The sequence below is a fragment of the Sapajus apella genome, unplaced genomic scaffold, assembly GCF_009761245.1.
Source record: "Sapajus apella isolate SASKATOON/1434 unplaced genomic scaffold, GSC_monkey_1.0 scaffold69, whole genome shotgun sequence".
NCBI lineage: Eukaryota > Metazoa > Chordata > Mammalia > Primates > Cebidae > Sapajus > Sapajus apella.
In genome coordinates this window covers 6,671,444-6,694,632 of record NW_022437009.1, presented here as the reverse complement: position 1 = coordinate 6,694,632, position 23,189 = coordinate 6,671,444, and the positions used below count along the sequence as shown (strand labels likewise).

Sequence of the window (23,189 nt, the reverse complement as noted above, 5' to 3'; positions counted from 1 at the left end):
TTTCATGTCATGGAGAAACTGACCCTTACTCTTCACAGACTAGGTTTGGGTGTCTGAGCCATCTGCTGTCATAACCCTTAAACATTGTCTTCATATTTAACATTGTTAACAATTATTTCTGTGTATTTATGTCTCTTTCTCCCCAAGTAGACCATAGTTTCTTTGATGGTAGAATTGATGGCTCTTTTGCTCATTCTTACCTAGCACACAGAGAGGTACTCAGTACTTTCTGAATAAACAATGACTTGAATAGTTAAATAACCTTTTCCATTTTTTCTTTAATAGTGAGATTTAGAAACCCATCCACTCCCTCTCCCCCGCCGCCCCCTGCTGTCTCTCTCTCTGTCTCTCAAAAACATAAAACAACCTAAGTGGTTTCATGGACACATTCTTGTAAGCTTTCTAGGAAGTAATTTTCTATATCAAACTATTTTATAATATATCCATATACATATACAAAACTATCTAGTTCATTTTATCTCAATCTCAAATTTGATAAAGTATCAAAAAGTAGTAATATAGACCTAGTTCAGTCATTAAAATGGATGGGAAAAGCCAATATAAAATTCTAGCAAATCAGATTCAATAGGATATTAAAAGGACATTTCTTAACATAAGTTGTACATTAAATTTTAAAAGTGAGTGAATATTAGGTTAAAAATGAAAAACTCCATGGTCATCTTTATGCCACAAAAGAGTTTGATAAAACTCTGTATTCATTCTTTGTGAAGTATTTAATAGTTTGGATGAAGACTTCTTCAGTTAAAGAAGAATTTCTATCCAAACCAATATCCAATATCATACTGTATTATGAAATGGTGGAGACATTTCTGTGAAAATAGGATAAAACAAAGAGGCTTACTGATACAGCACCATTAGTTACCATTTATTTTGCCAAGCTCTAGACAATATAACAAAACAAAGCAGAAATTAGAAGCAGGGCTTTTGGAAAAAAGGAGATACAGTACCCATTATTTGAAGGCAGATTTGTTATACCTAGAAACCAAAAAGAAAATTATAAACTATTGGAATTAATAAGAATAGGTATGAATTAATATGAAAGTTGAGGTTGGATAAAAAAGTTAGTGACTTTGAATAATATGATAAATTAGCAAATATAGTGAAAATGCCTCATTTACTATAATATTAACCATTTTAATGAAAGAAAATATAGCAGGCAAATAAAGAAAATTATAACATTTTATTGAAAGATATAAAATAATATTTAAATGAAACTTCATACCATGATGATTCTTAATAGGATAACAGAATAAAGGTGTGAATGCTTCTCAAATTAATAGATTCACTGTGCCAAACATCAGCCACTCCTCATGTTTTTTTTGGGGGGGAAATAGAACAGTAAATTTATTTGGAAGAATAAATGTGTGATTAAAAACTAAGACAACTTTCAATGAACAATAATTAGGAGAAAATAGCATTACCAAATAGAGCTGTCTCTTGCTTTCTGTTGGGGATTGGTTCCAGGACCTCCCATGGATAGCAAATTCATGGATGCTCAAGTTGCCTATATAAAATGGTGTAGCATCTGTATGTAATCTATGCCCATCCTCCCATATACTTTAAATTATGTATAGATTACTTATAATACTCAGTGCAGTATAAATAGTTGTTGTACTGTATTGCATAAGGAGCAGTGACAAGGGAAAATGTCTGTACACGTTCAGTACAGATGTAATATTTTTCCCTAATATTTTCAGTCTGCTGTTGATTGAATCCATGGATGGGAAACCCATGAATATTGAGGGCCACCTGTATCATGTTTTGTAGAACAACAATTTAAACACATTGGAATAAGCTCAGAAACAGTCATGTTTTGTAGAACAACAATTTAAACACATTGGAATAAGCTCAGAAACAGACTTCATTGTATGTAAGAAAGTAATACTTGCTTTTCAAAAATAAACTTAAAAATCAATTAGCTTCATAAAATGAAAGATACACAAATGGCCAATAAAAACATGAAAAGATAATCCATATGATTAGTCATCAGGCAAATGCAAGTTACAAACACAGCCAGATATTACCTTCCAACCACCCATTAGAATGGCTAAAGTTAAAAAGCCTGACAAATACCAAATGTTAAGGATGCAGAACCCTCATACTCTGCTGTTATAAATGTAAAGTGTTACAACTGCTGTGGAAAACTGCTAGCACATTTTTTTAAAATTATACTTTAAGTTCTGGGTACATGTACAGAACATGCAGGTTTGTTACATAGATATACACATGCCATGGTGGTTTGCTGCACCCATCAACCTGTCATCTACATTAGGTATTTCTTCTAATGCTATCCCTCCCCTATCCTCTTACCCCCAAAAGACCCTGGTGTGTGATGTTGCCCTCCCTGTGTTCATGTGTTCTTACTGTTCAGCTCCCACTTATGAGTGAGAACATGTGGTGTTTGGTTTTCTGTTCTTGTGTTAGTTTGCTGAAATGATGGTTTCCAGCTTCATCAATGTCCCTGCAAAAGACATGAACTCATCGTATTTTATGGCTGCATAGTATTCCATGTTGTATATGTGCCACATTTTCTTTAGTCTGTCATTGATGGGCATTTGGGTTGGTTCCAGGTCGTTGCTATTGTGAATGGTGCTGCAATAAACATATGTGTGCATGTGTCTTTATAGTAGAATGATTTATAATCCTTTAGGTGTATACCCAGTAATGGGATTGCTGGGTCAAATGGTATTTCTGGTTCTGCATCCTTGAGGAATTGCCACACTGTCTTCCACAATGGTTGAACTAATTTACACTCCTACCAACAGTGTAAAAGTGTTCCTATTTCTCCATATCCTCTCCAGCATCTGCTATTTCCTGACTTTTTAATGATTGCCATTCTAACTGGTGTGAGATGGTATCTCATTGTGATTTTGATTTGCATTTTTCTAATGACCAGTGATGATGAGCTTTTTTTCATGTTTGTTGGCTGCATAGATGTCTTCTTTTGAGAAGTGTCTATTCATATCCTTTGCCCACTTTTGATGAGGTTGTTTGTTTTTTTCTTGTAAATTTGTTTAAGTTCTTTGTAGATTCTGGATATTAGTCCTTTGTCAGATGGATTTTCTCCCTTCTGTAGGTGGCCTGTTCACTCTGATGATAGTTTCTTTTGCTATGTAGAAGCTCTGTAGTTTAATTAGATCCCATTTGTCAATTTTGTCTTTTGTTGCCGTTGCTTTTCATGTTTTAATCATTAAGTCTTTGCCAATGCCTATGTCCTGAATGATATTGCCTAGGTTTTCTTCTAGGGTTTTTATTGTTTTAGGTCTTATATTTAAGTCTTTAATCCATCTTGAGTTAATTTTTGTATAAGGTGTAAGGAGGAGGTCCAGTTTTAGTTTTGTGCATATGGCTAGCCGGTTTTCCTAACACCATGTATTAAATAGGGAACCCTTTCCCATTGCTTGTTTTTGTCAGGTTTGTCAAAGAGCAAATGGTTGTAGATGTGTGGCATTATTTCTGAGGCCTCTGTTCTGTTCCATTGGTCTATATATCTGCTTTGGTACCAGTACTGTGCTGTTTTGTTTACTGTAGCCTTGTAGTATAGTTTGAAGTCAGGTAGCATGCTGCCTCCAGCTTTGTTGTTTTTGCTTAGGATTGTCTTGGCTATGCAGGCTCTTTTTTGGTTCCATCTGAAATTTACAGTAGTTTTTTCTGGTTCTGAAGAAAGTCAATGATAGCTTGACAGGGATAGCATTGCATCTATAAATTACTTTCGGCAGTGTGGCCATTTTCACGATATTGATTCTTCCTGTCAGTATCTACCTTTTTTAGCTCTTTAGATCATGATCCACTTTTTTTTTAGCTCCCACATATGCGTGAGAACAAGCAATATTTATCTTTTAGTGCTTGGATTGTTTCTTAATATAATTGCCTCCAGTTTCATCCACATTGCTACAAATGACAGTATTCCCTTCTTTTTTACAGCTGAATAGTATTCCATTTTGTATACATACTACATTTTCTTTATCCATTCATCTGTTAATGAGCACTTAGGTTGATTATTTTGACAATTGTAAATAGTGCCGCAATAAACATGAAAGTGAAGATATATCTTTGATATATTGGTTTACTTTCATTGGGATATATACCCGGAATTGCTAGACCATATGGTAGTTCTATTTCTAGTTTTTTCAGGAACTTCCATACTATTCTCTGTAATGGTTATACTTATTTAATGGTGTATGATGGTTCCTCTTTCTTTGCATCCTCACCAGCATTGTTATTGCCTGTCTTTTTGATAAAAGCCATTTTAACTAGGGTGAGATGGAATCTCATTGTGGTATCTTATTGTGGTTTCGAGTTGCATTTTTCTTGTGATTACTAACAGGGAGCATTTGCTCACTTACCTGTTGGCCATTTGTATGTTTTGTTTTTAGGAAGGTGTGTTTAGATCTCTTGCCCATTTTAAAATCAGATTCTTTGGGTTTTTGCTGTTGAGTTGTTTGAGCTCCACAAATATTCTAATTATTATTCCCTTGTCAGATGGATAATTTACAAAGATTTTTCTCCCATTCTGTGGGTTGTCTCCTTGCTTTGATTGTTTCCTTTGCTGTCTAGAGCTTTAGCTTGATGTAATCCCATTTGTCTATTTTTGCTTTGTGGCCTGTGTTTTTGACATCCTACACAGAAAATCTTGACCCTGACAAGTGTCCTGGAGCATCTCCCCAGAGTTTTCTTCTAGCAGTTTTTCTCCAGTAGTTTGAGGTCTTAGATTTAAGTCTCTTATCCATTTTGCTTTGATTTTTGTGTTTGGTAAGAGAGAGTGATGTAGTTTCACACTTCTGCATATAGTTACCCAGTTTCCCCAGCAGCATTTATTGAAAATACTGTCTTTTCCTCATGGTATGTTCTTGTTACTTTTGTCAAAGATGAGTTGGCTGTAAATGCATGGATTTATATCTGTGTTCTTTATTCTGTTCCATTGGTTTATATGTCTGTCTTTATGCTGGTACCATGCTGATTTGGTTACTGTAGCTCTGTAGTAAATTTTGAAGTCAGGTAGTGTGATACCTCCAGCTTCATTCTTTTTGCCTAGCATTCATTTGGCTATTTGGGGTCTTTTTTGGTTCCACATAAATGTTAAGATTTCTTTTTCTGCTTTTGTGAAGAATGTTATTGGTATTTTGATGGAGATTGCATTGACTCTATAGATTGCTTAGGGCAGTATGGACATATTAACAAGATTAATTCTTCTAATCGATAAACATGGAATATCTTTCCATTTTTTGGTGTCTTCTTCAATATCTTTCATCAGTGTTATATAGTTTTCAACAGAGATCTTTCAGTTCTTTGATTAAGTTGATTCCCAGGATTTTATATTCTTTGTAGCTATTATAAATGGGATTGCATTCTTGATTTCTTTTTCAGCTTGTTCGCTTTAGGTGTTTTAAAGGCTACTAATTTTTGTATGTTGACTTTGTATTCTGCAATTCTGCTGAATTTGTTTATCTGTTGTAATAATTTTTTGGTGGAGTCTGTAGGTTTTTCTGAGTATAAGATCATGTTGTCTGCAAACAAGACCAATTTGACTTCTTTTCCAACTTGAATGTGTGTCCTTTTATTTTTCTCACCTAATTGCTTTGGCCAGGACTTTAAAGATTAAGTGGTATAAAAGTGGTGAAAGTCGATATCCTTGTCTTGTTTCAGATCTTAGCGGAAAGAACTGGTATTAGTTTGTCCTTCAATATTTCCCCTTTGAGTGCAGTATTAGATGGGAGTTTGTCACATATGGCTTTTATTATTTTGAGGTATGTTCCTTTTATACTCTTTGATGAGGGTTTTATCATAAAGGGATGTTGAATTTTATCAAATGCTTTTTTTGTTATCTGTTGAAATAATTGTAGGGTTTTTGTATTAGTTCTGTAAATTATCAGGTTTATTGATTTGTTGAACCATCTTTGCATTCCTGGCATGAATCTCACTTAATCATGGGGAATGATCTTTTTAATATGTTGGTGAATTCGGTTTCCTACTGTTTTGTTGAGGATTTTTGCATCTATGTTCATCAGTGATATCGGCCTGTAGTTTTCTTATTTTGTTGTATCCTTATCTGTTTTTGGTATAAGCGTAATGCTGGCCTCATAAAAAGAGTTTGGTATATTCCCTCCTCTTCAATGTTTGTGAAGAGTTTCAGTAGAACTGATATTAGTTCGTTCTTAAATGTTTGGTAGAATCATCAATAAAGCAATAAGGTTCCACCTTTTTCTTTGATGGGAGACTTTTGATTACAGCTTCAATCGTGTTACTTGTTGTTTGTTTGTTGAGGTTTTGTATTTCTTCATGGTTCAATATTGGTAGGTTTTATATGTGTAAGAATTTACCCATTTCTTGTAGGTTTTTCAATTTGTTGGCATATAGTTTATAATAGTCTCTAATGATTCTATTTCTTTGGTCTCAGTTGTTAACATCTTTTCATTTCTGATCTTGTTCATTTGGGTCTTCTTTCTTTTTATTCTTAGTCTAGTTAAAGATTTGTCAATTTTGTTTATCTTTTACAAAATCAATTTTTTGTTTCATTGGTCTTCTGTATTGTTTTTTAAGTTTCAATTTTATTTATTTCTACTCTATTCTTTGTTGTTTCCTTATACTAATTTTGGGTTTGATTTCTTTCAGCTTTTCTAGTCCCTTAAGATGTATCATTAGGTTGTTTATTTGAAGTCTTTCTACTTTCTGGATATAGGCATTTATTGCTATAAACTTCCCTTTTAATACTGCTTTTGTTGTATCCTATAGATTTTGTTATGTTTCATTTCCATTTTATTTCAAGAAATTTTAAAATTTTTTCTACATAATTTCTTCATTGATCCTTTGGTCATTTCAGAGCATATTGTTTAATTTCCATGTGTTTGTAAAGTTTCTGAGTTTCCTCTTGTTGTTGATTTTTAGTTTTATTACATTGTGGTCAGAAAAGATACTTGATAATTTCTTTTTTTCTGAATTTGTTCAGAGTTGTTTTGTGGCCTAAGATATACTGTCTTCTGGAGAATGTTCCATGTGCTGATGAAAAGAATGTGTATTCTGCTTCAGTGAGGTGAAGTGTTTTGTTAGTTAGGCTTCATGTATAGTTTAACTCTGATGTTTCTTAGTTGGTTTTCTCTCTGAATGATCTGTCTGTTACTGAGAATAGAGTGTTAAAGCTCCCTACTATTTTTTCTTTTTAGAGAAAGTGTTTCACTCTGTCACCCATGCACAATGGTATGATATAGGTCTCTGCAGCTTCAACATTGTGGGTTCCAGTGATCATCCTGCCTCAGTTTCTTAAGTAGCTGGGGATTACAGGTGGATGCTACCACATATTGCTAATTTTTTAAATTTTTTACTAGAGACAGGACCTTGTTATGTTGCCCAGGCTGGTCTTGAACTCCTGGCTTCAAGAAGTCCTCCTGCCCTGGCCTCCCAACATGTTGGGACTGCAGGCATAAGCCATCACACCTGGCCCCCTGCTATTATTGTATTGCAGTCCATCTTTCCCTTTAGAGCTATTAATGTTTGCATGTATATTTAGGAGCTCCAGTGTCATATATAAATACTTATAATTGTTATATCCTCTTGCTAAGATGACCTTTCTCATTATATAATGACCTTCTTTGTCTCTTTCTATAGTCTTTGATTTGTAGTTTATTGTATCTGATATAACTATTCTTGTTCTATTTTGATTTCCGGTTGTATGAAATATCTTGTCCACCCCTTCACTTTCAGTCTTTGTGTTTCTTTATAAATACAGCAAGTTTCTGGTAGGCATCATATCACTGAGCCTTGTTTCTTTATCTGGTCAGCCACTCTTTGCCTTTTAATTGGAGAATTGAGTTCATTTACATTGTTACTATTAATATTTAGGGACTTACTATTACCATTTTGTTGCTCCTCTCTTTTTTGTAATTCCTCTCTTCCTTTTTTAATGTCTTCCTTTGTGATTATTTTCTCTGGTAGTATGTTTTAATTCATTGCTTTTTAATTTTGGTGAATCTATTACAGGTTTTTTGCATTGTGGTCACCATGAGACTTACATAAAACATCTTATAATAAGGAATTTAAAGAGATGACAACTTATCTTAGATCACAAAGAAAAGAATAGAAACAACGAAAAAAAGAAAAAAAACACTATAATTTTAACTTCCTTCTCCGCATATTTAGACTGTTAGTTTTCTCAATTTACATTTTTTCAATTACCAATTTCTTAATGGGTTGCTGTAGGTATTATTTTATTTGATAGATTTGCCTTTTGGGCTTCATACTAGAGTTATGGGTGAATTGTACACCACAATTACAGTAGTTGAGTAGGGTTTGTCTGTGTATTTAATTTTAGCCTGTGGGTTTTATACTTTCAAAAGTTTTCTTTTTGTACATTAGCATGTTTTTTTCCCCTTTCATACTGAAGAACTCCCTTTAGCATTTTTTGTGAGATGGATCTGGTGCTGGTGAATTCTTTCTGACAGTTTGGGAAGGACTTTATTTCTTCTTCGTATTTGAAGAATAACTTTGCTGGCTTAGTCCATTCTGCTGTTGAGAGCTTCTAATGAATTTTTAAGTTCAACAAATATATTTCTCAGTTCTAAAATTTCTGCTGGATTTTTAAAAAGATGTCAATGTCTTTGTTAAATTTCTCTGATAAATTTCTGAATTGATTTCCTGTGTTATCTGGGAGATCACTAAGTCTCTTTAAAACTGTTAGTCTGAATTCTTGGGAAGAGAGCTCAGATACTTGCTGTCTTGTTATGGTTAGTTGCTGGTTCCTGCTTTGTCTGGGGAGGTTGTGGTTGCCTGTTTGCTGTTGTTTCTTGTGGATATATGTCTATGTCTTTGCATTGAAGAATTAGTTTTTTATCCCAGTCTTTTGTATCTGACTTGTTTTGGATTTTGTTGGATATATTTTTTGCATAAATTCTTTACCGCTAGTTTGCTGCCTTCTTATGGGGCTTGCGGTGGCACCTTAAGCCTGGGTTCACCTTGGCTACAGTACATGATCAAAGTCCTTCCCATTAGAAATCGGGGAGGTCCCAAAGGGGATATTCTGGCAGTGTGAGAAGGACAGTTAGGGGTTCATGTCCAGGGGACCTGTGGAATGTGCCTCCTATAGAATGGTACTGCTTAACAGCAACTCTGATTTAGCAACTCCTTTGGCTGTGTTGTAAAGCAGTTTCCAGGGGTGGGAATCATAGTCACACCTCCCCTTCTGGTCTCTAGCTCTCCTTGAATATTTTTCCCTTCTGGCACTTGCAATGCTTCTTATTGTTTAAGGCAGGGACAGGTCTCCTGCCAGGAAATCCAGTATGGTGGGGAAGCTGGTTGTCCACCTCAGTCTCACTTTTTCTAGAGTAGAAACTGATGGAGGGAAATTTTTTGCATGCTTGGTGTCAAGCAGAATGGTGAAAGGGACACCACAGATGTAGAAGTCTGATTCCCTTCTCATCTGCTTCGAGTTTTTTTTTTTTTTTTTTTTTCACTTCTGTGGCTCTAGAACTGTCTCATCACCATGTTTAAGTTTTGGGATATTGCTGGTGATAATCTCAGCACCTTATATTTTGTTTTGATTTTCTGTTGTGGGGAGTGAAGCCAGTTTGCTTCTTTGTTACTGTTTTGGAATCAGAAGTCTCTCTCTCTCCCTCTTTTGATGTTAATAAATTCTGCTGGGATTTTTACTTGCCTTTTGCTTATCAGAAACATAAAGCACTGAGTATTGGCCTGCCTAATTTTTTAATGAAAATCAATTGAGGTGGGGAAGAAATCTTCATTAAGCAAAGTTTTCTAGGATACTTTAATACTTGAAGTGAAATGTACCTGCTAGCTAGATTTTTGGGGGCTTGCATGTACTATAATAATTGCTATCTAAATGGTAAGATGAATTGAAATAACATTTAATTTTGGAGTAGTCTAAAATCTGAATTTACCCTATTATTTTCTCATATGAGTGTTGCTTAGGATTATGACGAATATAGGTTCTGAAAGATATTTTGTGTTTTGAGTTACAAATAATTAAAATACAGGCAATGTGTTGAAAATCTTTATCGTAGAAGCTGAATTATAAAGTATTGAATGGGCCAGTTTGGAGCAGTCAGAACTTGTACTTAAAACACTATTTTGGATATTCCACGTTTCCTTAAAAATAATGTGTCTTTAGAGAGTGTAAGGGTTATATCTACTGAACTTGACTCTGATCATTTATGATATTTATTGCGTTATATTTGGAAAATAATTTTAAAACATTTTAATCATTTGGGTTATGTAGTTGTGCTGACCATATTTTGTAATCTAAAGGAATCAAAATATCTTCTTTACAACTTTTATTTTTATTCTTTATTTTACTTGGTGTTAGACTCTTAATCCTTCTGTGTTACATGTGATAGCTCAATATTGTAAGCCTGCTTAGATAATAAGACTTTCTAGAACAATTCTAAGTACTCTTCCTGGAAATCAGTGGCAGTTAAACAATACAGATGTCACTGGACTCTTGAAATTTTCATGATTGGCTTCCATTAAATGAGATTGTTGGATGCAGAAATTATTTGGTATCATTTTCAAGAGTTCCTGTAGACTAATTTTAAAACCTAATTTCTAAAACTGTCCATAGAAGCAAGATCTCAAACTTTCTTGTATTTGATTATTTAAAATAAAGTTCTTTGGTGTTGATGATGGCAGAATGGTCAGTTAACTTATTTGAGGTGTTTGCCAAACTTACTTTACATGTTTATGCTCATAAATCTTATGTTTTAACATTTATTTAGCCTCTTGGATTGGAATATAGCTTCTTTGATTCTTCCCTTCTTCCTCCCATTTCAACACTAACTTTCCCCTTCCTTAGTTTTGCCATAAGTGTAGGTAGAAAAGGCGTCCTTGTCAACAGGTCTTTAGTATCCTACAATGCTATCTCATGGGCTATAAAAAATTTTAGGATTTGGTTCCTGCCCAAGCCTTGGTCAGTTTCATGTATGTCTTCAGTAATCCTGAGCTGTTTATAGTTTTCCTAATAAACTCTGGAACTCCTAGACCTTGCCTCATGGTTTTGTTCCTAAACACTGTTTCCTAACTTGTTTGTCTGGCAAATTCCTGCTTATTCTTTACATTTCTGCTGTGTTTCCCTTGGGCACACATTGTTTCTACTTTTTTAATGCTCCTACTATACTTGACAGATCATTCCACTGTAGAAATTACCTAAATATAGTTGTTGCACAGTCTCCCCTCTAGACCTGCAGTGTCCAGTATAGTTAATAGCCACTAGCCACATGTGGCTATTGAGCACTTTAAAACGTGGCCACTATCACTGAGGAACTGAAGTTTTAGTTTTATTTAATGTAAGTTAAATGTAAGTAGCCACACATGACTCCTTACATTTAACTTATGTTAAATAAATAAATGGTTACTGTATCGGACAGGACAGCTCACTGCTTTTCTCATATGCCAATAGGTGAAGAAGGGAAGAAGTGGATAGATCAGAGTATTTCCAGTAGCATCTACACTGAGATATGCTGTAAGGGTAAAATACATGCTGAACTTCAAAGATATAAAAAAGAATGAATTTGTCATCAATAATTTTAATTATTGATTACCCATTGCAGTGATGTAATATGAACATATTTGGTTAAATAAAATTTATTAAAATAATTTCACCTATTTTATTTTACATTTATATAGACATTAGAAAGCTTAAAATTCTACATGTGGCTCACATTTGTAGATCTCATTATATTTACATGGGACAGTGCTGCATTCTGACAGTGAGCTCCACGTGGGTAAGGACCCTTTTTGTTGTAATCTTGACTATTACTGTGTCTTTAATATAGTAGATACTTAATAGTTATTGAATAAATAAAACAGTTTCTAGAAATTGTAACCATAGCGTCTTGAAGAATTGAAGCTTTGGATTAAATCAAAGCATATATATGATAGGTACATATATAAACACACTTGTTTGCACATAGAGGAAAAAACCTACACCTAGGAATACAAGAGTAGTAGCACTTATTTTGAGCCAAATTCTATTAATAATTGAGTAAGTTCTAATAACAACATCTGTAAGCAAAACTCTATTCATATTCCTCATTTACAGGATACTGAGACAGGAACATTAAGTAACAAAATGACACAGAAATATTAAGTGATGGAAATAATTTGAATTTGGGCAGTCTGGCTTTGTAGTTTGTACCTTTAACTAGTATGCTAAAGAAATGTCATGTAATTTTGGTCATCCATAATTATCACTTTCAAAATTGTGAGAGGATTTATGTGAATGAACACTGGATGGTATTGGACTTGGGGGACTTTTTGATGCCTCTTTTGCTTTCCTGGAATGAAGAAAGTTTACATAGGCCTTAACAATTTGCTCTTAATTGCTTTAAGATTTATTAAAGTTCAGCACACAAAGTCTTTGTTTTTTTTTTTTTTTTTTTTGTTTTTTTTTTTTTTTCTGTTTAGCATCAGCTTTTGTGTTTATACTTCCAGTAATATTTTTTTTTTTAGCTCAGGGAAAAATATAAAGAAAATATTGCCACTGGTAGTGTGTAAGTGAAAATTATCATTTGACTTCTGGGAAAATGAAATAGTTATTTATGTAGTCATCCCAGGAATCAACTTCTCTCTTATATTATTAATAGGAGAGATTTCTGCTTGGTAACAGATGTATAATACTTTCCTTTTGGGGATGAGGCAAAAAGGCAAGAGTGTAATCCCATCAAGCTTTCTGTTAACGTTTCCCACAGAAAGTTTTATTTCATATCTAATTGTAAATCCAGTATGCTATTAATTCTGAATAAATCTTTACAAATGGCTAGTTATAAAACAGGAGGGTATAAGGTTCAAGGGAAAGATGTATTCTTTTTCATTTTTAACATGCTGCCACAAATTCCCATGTATGCCAAATGTATCAGGTTTTTTTTCTGTTCACATGATTCTTTTCGGTAGTGACATACCTTTTGAGAATTCATACACATTTGTAAGGGTATTCAGGAAAATTTAGTTTAAAAATACGCCAGCAAAAGATTGAGATGGATTCTAGGTAGAAAAATGAATTTATTTGTAGGTATTATCATTTTGCATGCAGAAAATAGTCTTTTTTTTTTTTTTTTTTTCCTTTCTTGCTTGCTCAGTTTGAGCTGACAGCCACTTCTGAATGTTGGGGCAGCTCTGTTTCACACTGCCATCCAGGGACCTTGTTCCTTCTATCTTCTTGATTTACCATCCCCTAAGGTGTTGCACATGTCTGCAGAGATGAATCTGAATTGTCACCACCACCGCATTGACATTCTAGTTTGTGGGAAAAAGGGGAAAAAAACAAGTGGAAGGCAAGCAGTTTAAAAAAAGTGTGTGACTTAATAGTTACATACAGCACTTGATGCTACAACCTGTTGATCAGAACTTAATCACATGGACACATCTATCTGCAAGAGAGGCCATTACCTCATATAGTAACTATATATATATATTTTTTTTTTAATTGAGAGCATTTAACATCTACTCACTTAGCAAATTTTAAGTGCACAGTGCAGACTTATTAACTATGATCACCATGCTGTCCATTAGATTTCTAGAATTTATTCATTGTATAACTGAAACTTAGAATCCTGTAAACAACATCTCCCCATTTCCCCATCCCCTGCCCTTACTCAGTCCCTTACAGCCACCATTCTACTCTGTGCTTCTGAGTTTGAAAAGATTCCATATATAAATGAGGTGGAGTATTTGTATTTCTATGCTAGGCTTATTTCCCTTAGTATAATATCCTCTAGGTTCATTGATGCTGTTTCAAATGACAGGAATCCCTTCTTCTTAAAAGTTGAATAATAATCCGTAGTATATAGCCTTTTAGTCTGATACAATCCCATTTGTTCATTTTTGCTTTTGTTATGTGTGCTTTGAGCATCATATCAAAAAAACTCATTGCATAGACCAATGTTTAAAAGCTGTTCTCTGTGTTTTCTTCTGGAAATCTTACAGGTCTTACATTTAAGTCTTTAGTCCATTTGAATTGGGTTTTGTTTATGGTCTGAGATGAACGCCTAATACTACAGACCAAATAGACCTACCAGGTATATAAAGAACATTCCAACTGACAGCAGAAAATACATTCTTTTGAAGAGCACATGGAACATTTTGCAGATCATGTGTCAGGGCATAAAACATGTTTCTTTTTTTTGGTTTTGCTCTTTTTTTTTTTTTTTTTTTTTTTTGAGATGGAGTTTCGCACTTGTTGCCCAGTCTGGAGTGCAACGGCGTGATCTCCACTCACTGCAACATCCGCCTCCCAGGTTCAAGCGATTTCCCTGCCTCAGCCTCCCGAGTAGTTGGGATTATAGGCATGCACCACCGCATCCAGCTAATTTTTGTATTTTTCGTAGAGACAGGGTTTCTTCATGTCAGTCAGGTTGGTCTTGAACTCCTGACCTCAGGTGATCCACCCATCTCAGCCTCCCAAAGTGCTGGGATTACAGGCATGAGCCACCAGAGCTGGCCATAAAACAAGTTTTAACAAATTCGAGAAGATTGAAATCATATGAAATACTGTTTTCTGAAATCATATCACATACTATTTTCAGCCACAATGGTATGAAACTAGAATCATTAGCAGGAAGAAAATTGAAAATTCACAAATATGTGGAAATTAAACCACATACTCCTGAACAACCAGTGGGTCAGTGGAGAAATCAAAATGAAAATTTTAAAAAATCTTAAACAAAAATGGAAACACAACATATACCAAAACTTAGGGGATGCAGCAGAAGCCTTTCTAAAAGGGAAGTTTATAGCTGTAAAGACCTACATCAAAAAAGACTACAGGAAGACCTGCCTGAGGCTGTCTTACAGTTACCCTCCTTTTTTTTTTTTAACTAATAGAAGGATCTACACTCTAAAAACAATGATAAATGGTATAGTATGGTAGATACATAAACCAGTAACAGTTTTATTACCATTATCAAGTATTATTTACTGCATATAATTGTATGGGCTATACTTTTATATGACTGGCAGTACAGTAGGTTTTTGTATACCAGCATCACCACAAACACTTTAGTAATGCATTACAATGGCTACAGCATCATTAGGCTATAGAAGTTCTTCAGCTCCATTATAATCTTATGGGATCACTGTTGTATATGCAGTTTGTTGTTGACCAAAACATTATGTAGTTCCTGGCTGTATTATTGCATTGCTGTTTCTCCTTTCACTTCTGTTAATATGTGCTTTATTTATTAATATTTAGATGTTCTGGTGTTGGGTGCATATAGTTTTACAATTGTTATATCCTTTTGACAGATTGACTTTTCTATTATTACATAATGACCTTCTTTGTCTCTTGTGATAGTTTTTGACTGAAAGTCTATTTTGTCTGATGTAAGCTACTTCTGTTCCCTTTTAGTTACCATTTACTTGGAATATCTTTTCCCATTTCTTCACTTTCAGCCTATATATGTACTTAACGCTAAAGTGAGTTTCTTATAGGCAGCATATAGTTAGATCTTGTTTTCCTAAGCCTTCAGCCATTCTGTCCTTTAATTGGAGAATTTAATCCCTTTACATTTAAAATAATTATTGATAGGTAAGACTTACTATTGCCATTTTGTTAATTGTTTTATGACTGTTTTGTAGTTTGTTTCTTCCTTTCTGTCTTCCTTTGGGATTTGATAGTTTTTTTATAATGGTATGCTCTGAATCCTTCTTTATGGTTTTGTGTATCTACTACAGGGGCGCGTGTGTGTGTGTGTGTGTGTGTGTGCGCGCGCGCGTGTGTACCATGAGGCTTACTGAAAACATCTTGTAATAGTCTATTTTAAACTGATAACAACTTGACTTCAACTGCCTGCAGAAACTTTACATTTTAACTTTTCCTCCCACCACATTTTGTGTAATTGATGTCATAGTTTACATCTTTTGTATTGTATATCCATTAACAAATTATTATGGCTAAGCTATTTTTAATACATTTTAAACTTTTAGAGTAGAGTTGAAAGTGATTTACACACACTATTACAGTATTAGAATATTCTGAATTTGAATTTATAGTAAGGCTAAAAAATTCATGTGTTTTCATGTTGTTAATTAACATTCATTTTAAGTTGAAGAATTCACTTTAGCATTTTTCGTAAGGCAGTTTCAGTGATTGCAGACTCCCTCAGCTTTTGTTTTTCTGGGAAAGACTTTATCTCTCCTTCATTTCTAAAGGTACCTTTGCTAGGTATAGTATTCTTGGTTGACATTTTTTTTTCTTCCGGTACTTTGAATGTACCATCTCATTCTCTCCAGGCATGCAAAGTTTCTGCTGAGAAATACACTCATAGTCTTAAAATGGTTCCCTTGTATGTGACTAGTCATTTGCTTCTTTCAAAATTGTCTCCTTGTCTTTGACATTTGAGAATTTGATTCAAATATGTCTTGGTAAAGATCTCTTTATGTTTAACCTATTCCAGGTTCAGGTTCTTTAGGCTTCATGGATTTAGGCGTTCATTTTTTTCTTCAGATTTGGGATGTTTTCATCATTATTTCTTTAAATAAACTTTCTGCCCCTTTCTCTTTCTCGTCCTCTTTTATTTGCATAATACATAGATTGGTTCTCTTGATATTCCATAAATCCTGTAGAATATCTTCACTCTTTTTTATTCTTTTTGCTTTTTGGTCCTCTGGGTAATTTTAAATGACTCACCTTAGAACTTGCTGATTCTTCTTTCTGCTTGATTAAGTGTGCTGTTGAAAGCTCTCTATGGAATTTTTCAGTTCATACATTATATTCTTCAGTTCCAGAATTTCTGTTTGGGGTGTGTGTGTGTGTGTGTGTGTGTGTGTGTGTGTGTGTGTTGTGTGTGTGTGTGTTGTGTGTGTGGCTTCTATTTCTTTTCTGAATTTTTAAATTTTGTTCATGTATTGTTTTCCTGCTTTTTAATGTTCTATCTGGATTCTCTTGTAGCTCACTGAGGTTCATTAAGATGTTTTTTGTGAATTTCTTGTCAGGTAGTTTGTAGATCTGTATCTCTTTAGGGTCAGTTACTGCTGCTTCATTTTGTGCCTTTGGTGGTATCATATTTCCCTGATTATTCATGATCTTTGTGGCCTTGCATTAATTAGTGTCTGCACATTTGAAGAAACAGGCACCTCTTCCAGTCTTTACATACCAGCTTTGGCAGGGAATGCCTTCCAGCAGTCAACCATTTAGAGATTCGGGTTAGGCCATTTTGTAGGGCCTCATAGGGAGGGCTTGCCTAGTGCCTGGGTCTGGGAGGGCTGGCCTGGTATTGGGAGGTGTACAGTTAAGGGCTGTCTGGCTGAGTGCCTGGGTCCACAGGAACAGGCCTGGAGCCTGAGGCTGTGAGAGCTGGTGTGGCAGTGAAATGGCCTTGGAATCTGAGTCCACAGGGGTTGACCTGGATGTTAGCTCTGTAGGAGTGGATCTGAGCCTAGGGCTATAGGAGTTGACCTGGTGCTAAGGTCTCTGGTGAACATATGTGCTCACTTTACTCTCCTTTTCCCCCACAAAAGGTATTTCTCTTTACATTGTACTATGTAGGCTTGGGGTAGGAATGAATGATACAGGTAATGTGAAACCATCCTTCTTACCCTCTTCAATGTGCCTTTTCTTATTTCTGTGCTGCACTGAGGTGCTATCTAATTCATTTTATAAAGTTTGTAGTTTTTTAGCTTTTTTTTTTTTTTTTTGGAAAAAGAGAAGCAAGCTTCTCTTTTGATCTTTAATTCTTTAATTTAGTGCAACAAACTGGTGGCATAAATTTGTTGTTAGTATTGGCAAATTCCCAAACCTTATAACCTAAATCACTCATTCCATTTTTTTTAGATCAAAGCCAGTGTTTACTATACAATCCTGTAAACAACTGTACAATAAACTTAATTCTATTTTTGTATTTGCTTTTAGTTGCTGCTGTAACAAATTACTACACATTTAGTGACTTGAACAACACAAATTTCTTATCTTATGGTTCTGCATGTCAGAAGTCCAACATGGGTCTTACTGGGCCAAAGTCAAAATGTCATACATAGGACTATATTTCTTTCTGGAGATTTTAGGGGAAAACTCATTTCCTAACTCATAATTTAGACGAGCTCTTTCTCACTTCTTTTTCATTTTCTCTTTTTTCTTAATCTCTTATATGATTGTAATCCCATGAAACTTTGTTCAGAATTTAGGAAGAAACAAACTTAAACTATATAATAGTCATTAATTTATATAATAAACTTAATATAAAATTAAATATTTAAAATCATAACTAGTTTTATCTAACCCACAGTATTCCAATTTTGTAATTATTTTTTTAATTGTGATACTCAGAAGACAGGAGAGAAAGGCTTTACTATTGATGGTAATGTTGTTGGCTGTTATAATGTTGAACCTTTGAGGGTGTCAGTTTTTGTTTTATACACATGAAAGCCATTTGGTAGTCTTTTGATAGTTGTTTTTGTTATTTAGATATTTGAGAGTTTCATATTTAATTCAGTTTGTTCAGCCTTTTTTTTATTGAGACAGGGTGTCACTCTGTCACTCAGGCTGCCACAGCCTCAGTCTGTCAGGCTTAAGTGATTCTCGATCCACCTACCTCAGCCTCCTCAGTAGCTGGGACTACAGTTATGCATTACTATACCCAGCTAATTTTTTAATTTTTTATAGAGATGAGATGAGGTCTCACTATGTTGCCCAGGGTGGTGTTGAACTCCTAAGCTTAAGCAATCCTCTTGCCTCAGCCTCCCAAAGTGCTGGGCTTACAAGTGTGAGCCACTGTACCAGGCCTCAGCCAATTTTTTTTTTTTTTTTTTTTTAACAACTGGAGATCTTATTTTCTGACTTAATCTTATAATTCTTTTTATGGAAAATGTAAGTACATAGGTGCATTGTCAGTAGGGTTAAAGGCATGATGCCCTTTGGAATTGCTTTGTTAACATGAGAAACAACATCTAAGATCTTTTTTTTCTTTTCTTTTTTTTTTTTTTTTTGAGACAGTATCTCTCTCTGTTGCCCAGGTTGAAGTGCAGTGGCATGATCTTTGGCTTACTGCAGCTTTGACCTCCTGGGCTCCAGCCATCCTCCCACCTCAGCCTCCTGAGTAGCTGGGACCACAGACGTACACAACCACGCCCAGCTAGTTTTTTGTATATTTTGTAGAGATAAGATTTCACCGTATTGCACAGGCTGGTCTTAAACATCTGAGCTCAAGACATCTGCCCACTTTGCTTCCCAAAATACTGGGATTACAGGTATGAGCCACTGCGCCCATCTATTCATACCTGTTAAAATATTACTGGAAAATGTAAACATGCTTCCAACATTTTAACATATGTGAATGCCATTTTGATATGAATCCAAATATTCATGGTGCTGATATTTACATATGAGATCTATCCCTAGTACTGACTTTTGATGCTCTTTCTTCTTAGAGGTTGCTATGGACTGAATGTTTGTGTCTCCCCATAATCCCTACATTGAAACCTAATCCCCAATATGATAATATTTGGGGATTGGGGCTTTGGGAGGTAATCAGGTAGTGAAGGTAGAGCCCTCATGATGGCTTAGTGCCATTATATAGAGAGACACAAGAGAGCTTGATTTCTTTCTCTATCCTCTGGCAGGTGAGGACAGAGCAGGAACACAGCAAACCCACAAGAGAGCCATCAGCAAGCATGACCATGCTGGTACTGATTTTAAAGTTTCTAGCCTCTATAACTGTGAAAAATAAGTTTCTGTTTAAGTAACCTAGTCTGTGGTATTCTGTTATAACAGCCCAAACTAAGACAGAGATGTTTAAGTTTTACTGTGCTATTAAATAAAAGTACCAGTGCTTCAAAGCCCTGTTGTTTAGATCTAAAAGATCTAAAGGTATGAAACGAATATTGTTGAGGCAGGATGAGTTGGTTTGGGTTTGTTTATTTTTCTCCTCATACCTCAGAAAAATTTCATACCTTAGAATAGTTGCAAGAATAGTACAATATGGTACAGTAGTACCTGTGTGTCTTAATATTTTGCTGCAAAAGCACACTCGTGCTCTTTTTCCGTATAATGTGATTGTGTGTGTATGTGTGTGCACGCACGTGTGTGTGTGTATTTATCTGTTTTTTTCCCTCACGCATTAGAGAGTTAGTTGCAGATATTTTACCTCCAAATATTTTAGCATGTATCCCATTCAGGAAGTTTAACGTTGATACAATATAATTTATTATATAGTTCATATGCAGGTGTCTCCAGTTTTCAGATTTAGAAATAGCAAATGATTCTGAAAGAACATAATTACTTTGAAAAATTGAAAACCACTTTGAAAAATCCAGAGCTTTAAAGATGATTTATCACATGGGAAATTGGCAAATTTTAAAAGAATATCCTGAAGTATGATTCTAATCCAGATTGAATTCAAGCTGTCAATTTTTTTTCTAAATTTTTTTATTTCAATAGATTTTTGAGGGAGTACGTGGTGTTTGGTTACATTAATAAGGTTTTTAGTGTTGATTTCTGAGATTTTGGTGCACCCATCACCCAAGCAGTGTATACTGTAGACAGTGTGTAGTCATTTATCCCTTGCCACGCCCCTGCTTTTTATCCCCAGTTCCACAAATCCATTGTATCATTCTTATGCCTTTGCATACTCATAGCTTAGCTCCCACATATGAGTGAGAACATACAACGTTTGGTTTTCCATTCCTGGGTTACCTCACTTAGAATAAGAGTCTCCAGTTTTATCCAGGTGGCTGCAAATACCAGTTTCATTCTTCTTTATGGCTGAGTAGTATTCCATGGTATACATATATGCCATCTTTTCTTTATCCATTCATTGACTGATGGGCATTTGGGCTGGTTCCATATTTCTGCAACTGCAAATTGTGCTGCTATAAACATGCATGTGCAAGTATCTTTTTCGTATAATGCCTTCTTTTCCTCTGGGTAGATACCTAGCAGTGGGATTGCTGGATCAAATGGTAGATGTACTTTTAGTTCTTTAAGGAATCTTCACACTCTTTTCCATAGTGGCTGTACTCATCGTAAAAAAAATTCCCTTTTAACTGTATCCATGCCAATCTTTTACTTTTTGATTTTTTTTTTTAATTACGTCTACTCTTTCAGGAGTGAAGTGATATTGCATTGTGGTTTTAATTTGCATTTCCCTGATAGTTATGTTGAACATTTTTCCATATGCTTGTTGGCCATTTGTATATCTTCCTTTGAGAACTGTCTGTTCGTGTTCTTAGCCCACTTTTTTGATGAGATTGTTTTTTAAATTCTTGCTAATTTGTTTGAGTTCTTTGTAGATTCTGGATATTAGTCCTTTATCAGATGTACAGATTGTGAAGACTTTCTCCCACTCTGGGTTGTCAGTTAACTGTGCTGATTATTTCTTTAGCCATGCAGAAGCTTTTTAGTAATTAAGTTTCATCTACTTATCTTTATTTTTGTTGCTTTTTGCTTTTGGGTTCTTGGTCATGAAGTCTTTGCCTAAGCCAGTGTCTAGAAGGATTTTTCCAATGCTATTTTCTAGAATCTTTATGGTTTCAGGTCTTAGATTTCAGTCTTTGATCCATCTTGAGTTGATTTTTATATAAGGTGAGAGATGAGGATTCAGTTTTATTTTTCTACATGTGGCTTGCCAATTACCTTAGCACCGTTTGTTGAATAGGATGTCCTTTCCCCACTCTATGTTTTTGTTTGCTTTGTTGAAGATCAGTTGGCTTTAAATATTTGACTTTATTTCTGGGTTCTCTATTCTGTTCCATTGGTCTATGTGTGTATTTTTATGCCAGTACCATGCTACTTTGATGCCTATAGCCTTATAGTATAGTTTGAAGTCAGATAATGTAATGCCTGCCTCCAGAGTTGTTCTTTTTGCTTAGACTTGCTTTGACTATGCAGACTCTTTTTTGGTTCCATATGAATTTTAGGATTTTTTTTTATGGTTCTGTGAAGAACGATGGTGGTATTTTGATATTGCATTAATATTGAGAACTGCAATCCCAATTTGATATTGGAAATTGCATTGAATTTGTAGATTGCTTTTGGCAGTATGGTCATTTTCACAATATTGACTCTACCCATCCATGAGCATGGGATGTATTTCCATTTATTTGTGTCATCTGTGATTTCTTTCAGCAGTGTTTTGTAGTTTTCCTTGTAGAGGTCTTTTACCCACTTGGTTGGGTATATTCCTAAGTTTTAGTTTATTTGCTTCTTTTTCGGCTATTGTGAAAGGGGTTGAGTTCTTGATTTGATTCTCAGTCAAGCTGTGAATTTTCAATATACTTTTGGGCATAAAAACTGTCTCTAGATAGTGTGAGGACCTACTGTATATATTTTGATGTTTTCTTGTAGTTTATATACTTTTCTTGTGAAGGTTTAAGTAGGGGGGTCTTCAAAGTATTTTTTTTGAGACAGGGCCTTGCTTTTTCACCTAATCTAGTGTGCAAGGCATGATCATAGCTCACTATAACCTTGACCTTCTGGGCTTGACTGATCCTCCCACCCCAGCCTCTTGAGTGGCTAGGACTACAGTCATGTGCCACTACATGGCTGTATTTTTTATTTTTTTGTGGAGACGGGATCTTGCTATGTTATGCCATCACATTGCTAATTTTTAAATTTTTTTTGTGATGAGAGGGTCTTGCCATGTTGCCCAGGCTGGTTTCAAACTCTTGGCCTCAAGCGATCCTCCAGCCTTGACTTTCCAAAGTGCTAGGATTACAGGCATCAGCCACTGCCCCCAGCCTACAAAGTCTTGAGTTACGAATTAGGGGAAGGTTTCTTGTCAAATTTTCTTTTAACTCTAAAATTCTATGACTTTCAATAATTTAACAGATATTTAAACTATTAAATATGTAACATTGTAGTAAGTGCTCTAGGAAATATACATAAAACTTCATCACTAAGAATTCAAGGGAATAAAGAAATTATACACAAATAAATGCATGAAAGTAAACTGCATGTGAAGAGTTTTGGGCGAGCACGGTGGCTCAAGCCTGTAATCCCAGCACTTTGGGAGGCCGAGGCGGGTGGATCACAAGGTCAAGAGATTGAGACCATCCTGGTCAACATAGTGAAACCCCGTCTCTACTAAAAATACAAAATATTAGCTGGGCATGGTGGCACGTGCCTGTAATCCCAGCTACTCAGGAGGCTGAGGCAGGAGAATTGCCTGAACCCAGGAGGCGGAGGTTGCAGTGAGCCGAGATCGCGCCATTGCACTCCAGCCTGGGTAACATGAGTG

At 35.1% G+C, this 23,189-nt stretch overlaps 1 protein-coding gene and 1 long non-coding RNA gene across 3 annotated transcripts in view; both read left to right on the top strand.

Moving 5' to 3' along the window:
- Positions 1-23,189, top strand: part of MAGI3 (membrane associated guanylate kinase, WW and PDZ domain containing 3) — a 283,654-nt gene that overhangs the window by 65,358 nt on the left and 195,107 nt on the right. The gene's annotated exons all lie outside the window — the stretch shown is intronic.
- LOC116531075 lies at positions 3,040-21,406 on the top strand. Its single transcript, XR_004260250.1, has 3 exons — positions 3,040-3,063; positions 14,639-14,641; positions 21,269-21,406. It is a non-coding gene; the product is annotated as an uncharacterized LOC116531075 (long non-coding RNA).